This window comes from Grampus griseus (assembly GCF_964374135.1).
Source record: "Grampus griseus genome assembly, chromosome: 4".
Lineage (NCBI taxonomy): Eukaryota > Metazoa > Chordata > Mammalia > Artiodactyla > Delphinidae > Grampus > Grampus griseus.
In genome coordinates this window covers 80,137,493-80,141,909 of record NC_138997.1, presented here as the reverse complement: position 1 = coordinate 80,141,909, position 4,417 = coordinate 80,137,493, and the positions used below count along the sequence as shown (strand labels likewise).

The 4,417-nt window shown below is 44.2% G+C and overlaps 1 pseudogene across 1 annotated transcript; it reads left to right on the top strand.

Annotated features, from left to right (window-relative positions):
* The first annotated feature begins 884 nt into the window (after positions 1 to 884).
* On the top strand, positions 885 to 2,203 carry LOC309821962 (protein-tyrosine sulfotransferase 2-like; annotated as a pseudogene). The gene has a single exon. The product of its transcript is annotated as a protein-tyrosine sulfotransferase 2-like (transcript).
* The last annotated feature ends 2,214 nt before the right edge of the window (positions 2,204 to 4,417 follow it).

The window sequence follows — 4,417 nt, the reverse complement described above, 5'->3', positions numbered from 1 at the left end:
TTCTTTATGTCAACTTCTTTATTCCTGCTCTGCAACAAGGTTCATCAGTACCATTTTTTTTTTTTTTTTAGATTTCATATATATGTGTTAGCATACGGTATTTGTTTTTCTCTTTCTGACTTACTTCACTCTGTATGACAGACTCTAGGTCCATCCACCTCACTACAAATAACTCAATTTTGTTTCTTTTTATGGCTAATATTCCATTGCATATGTGCCACATCTTCTTTATCCATTCATCTGTCGATGGACATTTAGGTTGGTTCCATGTCCTGGCTATTGTAAATAGTGCTACAATGAACATTTTGGTGCATGTCTCTTTTTGAATTATGGTTTTCTCAGGGTACATGCCTAGTAGTGGGATTGCTGGGTCATATGGTAGTTCTATTTTTAGTTTTTTAAGGAACCTCCATAGTGGTTGTATCAATTTACATTCCCACCAACACTGTAGGAGGGTTCCCTTTTCACCACACCCCTTCCAGCATTTATTGTTTCTAGCTTTTCTGATAATGGCCATTCTGACTGGTGTGAGGTGATACCTCATTGTGGTTTTGATTTGCATTTCTCTAATAATTAGTGATGTTGAGCATCTTTTCATGTGCCTCTTGGCCATCTGTATGTCTTTCTTGGTGAAATGTCTATTTAGTTCTTCCACCCATTTTTTAACTGGATTGTCTGTTTTTTTGATATTCAGCCCCATGAGCTGTTTGTATACTTTGGAGATTAATCCTTTGTCTGTTGTTTCATTTGCAAATATTTTCTCACATTCTGAAGGTTGTCTTGTTTATGGTTTCCTTTGCTGTACAAAAGTTTTTAAGTGTAATTAAGTCCCATTTGTTTATTTTTGTTTTTATTTTCATTACTCTAGGAGGTGGGTCGAAAAAGATCTTGTGGGCCGGGGCGGCTGGCGAGCACTGAGTCGCTGGGTGCGCGGAGCTGCCGCGGGACGTCTCTTGCAGGCTCAGCCGGTGGAGAGTTTTGGCAAGCAGGCACAAGGGCTAGATCCCAGGGATGAGAATATCCAGGGAAGATGTGAGCCCGCTGGGGCTCCCGCCCACCTGTCACTGAAGCGCCCCCAGCCCTGGGCCCAGCATGCGCCTGTCAGTGCAGAGGGCACTGCTGGCAGCTGGCTTCGCCCTGGCCCTGGCGCTGGTGGTCCAGCTGGGGCAGCAGGTGCTGGAGTGCGGGGCGGTGCTAGGGGGCCCCCGGAGGGCCATGTGACTGGAGCAGGAGGACCTCGTGATGGTGGGCACGGACCACGTGGAGTACCTCTATGGCAAGGCCATGCCGCTCATCTTCGCGGGGAGCGAGCCCCGGAGTGGCACAATGCTCACGCGTGTGATGCTGGAGGCCCACCCCAAGCTGCGCTGCCGGGGAGACACGCATCATCCCCCGAGTGCTGGCCATGCCCAGGCCTGGTCCAAGTCGGGCCGGGAGAAGCTGCCGCTGGACGAGGCGGGTGTGACAGGCGAGTGCTGGACGCCGGCCTTCGTCTTGGAGGTGATCGCCAAGCATGGAGAGCCAGCCCGTCCTCTGTAACAAAGACCCCTTCACGCTCAAGTCCTCCGTCTACCTGTCGCGCCTGTTCCCCAACTCCAAGTTCCTGCTGATGGTGCGTGACGGCCGGGCCTCCATGCACTCCATGATCACCCGCAAGGTCACCGTCGCTGGCTTCGACCTCAGCAGCTACCGCGACTGCCTCAACAAGGGGAACAAGGCCATTGAGGTGATGTACGCCCAGTGCATGGAGGTAGGCAAGGACAAGTGCCTGCCCGTGTACTACAAGCAGCTGGTGCTGCACCCCCAGCACTCCCTCAAACTCATCCTTGACTTCCTCGGCATCACCTGGAGCGATGCTATCCTGCACCATGAGGACCTCATAGGCAAGCCTGGCGGTGTCTCCCTGTTCAAGATCGAGGGATCCACAGACCAGGTCATCAAGCCCATGAACCTGGAAGCTCTCTCCAAGTGGACTGGCCACATCGCTGGGGATGTGTTTAGGGACATGGCTCAGATCGCCCCCATGCTGGCTCAGCCCGTCTATGACTCCTATGCAAACCCTCCCAACTGGTTGGAGTCTGACTCCATTATCATCAACAACACACACCGGGTCTTGAAAGGGGATGATAAAACACCAGCCAATCTGAAAGGCTATCTTCAGGCGAACCAGAATAGCACCTCTTCCCGCCTAGGAAGCTCATGATTTCCAGGTCTTTGCAAATGGCTTTGTTGCCAGAAGAGAAGAAACTTTGCATTCGAGTGGAAATTGGACCTCTAATCCAAGCATATTGCTTGCTATTAATCGCCAAAACAGAACTGCTCACGAGGAATGTATTTGTATATGTTTGCATATACATCTATGTTCATCTATGTTCATCAGTGATATTGGTCCATAATTTTCTTTTTTTTGTGATATCTTTTTCTGGTTTTGGTATCAGGGTGATAGTGGCTTTGTAGAATGAATTTGGGAGTGTTTATCCCTCTGCAAGTTTTTGGAAGAGTTTGAGGATTGGTGTTAGCTCTTCTCTAAATGTTTGATAGAACTCACCTGTGAAGCCATCTGGTCCTGGACTCCTGTTTGTTGGAAGGTTTTTAATTATGGTTTCAATTTTGTTACTTGTGATAGGTCTGCTTATATTTTCTAAATCTTTCTTGTTCAGTCTTGGAAAATTGTACCTTTCCAAGAATTTGTCCATTTCTTCGTGATTGTCCATTTTATTGTTATATTGTTGTTTGTAGTAGTCTTTTATAATCCTTTGTATTTCTGCAGTGTCAGTTGTGATTTCTCCTTTTTCATTTCTAATTTTATTGATTTGTATCCTCTCCCTTTTTTTCTTGATGAGTCTGACTAAGGGTTTTTCAATTTTGTTTATCTTCTCGAAGACCCAGCTTTTAATTTTATTGATCTTTGCTATTGTTTTCTTTGTTTCTATTTCATTTATTTCTGCTCTGATCTTTATGATTTCTTTCCTTCTGTTGACTTTGTGTTTTCTTTGTTCTTCTTTCTCTAGTTGTTTTAAGTGTAGGGTTAGATTGTTTATTTGAGATTTTTCTTGTTTCTTGAGGTGAGATTGAATTGCTATAAACTTCCCTCTTAGAATTGCTTTTGCTACATCCCATGGGTTTTGGGTCGTCGTGTTTTCATTGTCATTTGTTTCTATGTAGTTTTTAATTTCTTCTTTGATTTCTTCAGTGATCTCTTGGTTATTTAGTAGCGCACTGTTTAGCCTCCATGTATTTGTGCTTTTTACAGTTTTTTTCCTGGAACTGATTTCCAATCTCATAGCGTTGTAGTCAGTAAAGATGCTTGATACAATTTCAATTTTCTTAAATTTTCCAAGGCTTGATTTGTGACCCAAAATGTGATCTATCCTGAAGAATGTTCTATGTGCACTTGAGAAGAAAGTGTAGTCTGCCACTTTTGTGTGGAATGTTCTATAAATATCAATTAGCTCTATCTGGTCTATTGTGTCATTGAAAGCTTGTGTTTCCTTATTTATTTTCTGTTTGGATGATCTGTCCATTGGTGTAAGTGGGGAGTTAAAATTCTCCCCTACTGTTATTGTGTTACTGTTGATTTCTCATTTCATGGTTGTTAGCATTTGCCTTATGTATTGAGGTGCTCCTATGTTGGGTACATAAACATTTATAATTGTTATATCTTCCTCTTGGATTCATCCTTTGATCATCATGTAGTGTCCCTCCTTATCTCTTGCAAGGAGATAAGTCTTTATTTTCAAGTCTATTTTATCTGATACAAGTATTGCTAGTCCAGCTTTTTTTTTTTTTTTTTTGCGGTACACGGGCCTCTCACTGCCGTGGCCTCTCCCATTGTGGAGCACAGCCTCCTGACGCGCAGGCTCAGCGGCCATGGCTCATGGGCCCAGCGACTCCGCGGCATGTGGGATCTTCCCGGTCTGGAGCACAAACCCGTGTCCCCTGCATTGGCAGGCAGACTCTCAACCACTGTGCCACCAGGGAAGCCCTCCAGCTTTCTTTTGATTTCCATTTGCATGGAATATCTTTTTCCATCCCTTCACTTTCAGTCTGTATGTGCCCCTAAGTCTGAAGTGGGTCTCTTGTAGACAGCATATATATGGGTCTTGTTTTTGTATCCATTCAGCCAGTCTGTGTCTTTTGGTTAGGGCATTTAATCCATTTACATTCAAGGTAATTATCGATATGTATGTTTGTATTACCATTTTCTTAATTGTTTTGGGTTTGTTTTTGTGGCTCTTTTTCTTCTCTTGTGTTTCTCACTTAGAGAAGTTTCTTTAGCATTTGTTGTAAAGCTGGTTTGGTGGTGCTGAATTCTCTTAGCTTTTGTTTGTCTGAAAAGCTTTTGACTTCTCCTTCGAATCTGAATGAGATCCTTGCTGGGTAGAGTAATCTTGGTTGTAGGTTTTTCTCTTTCATC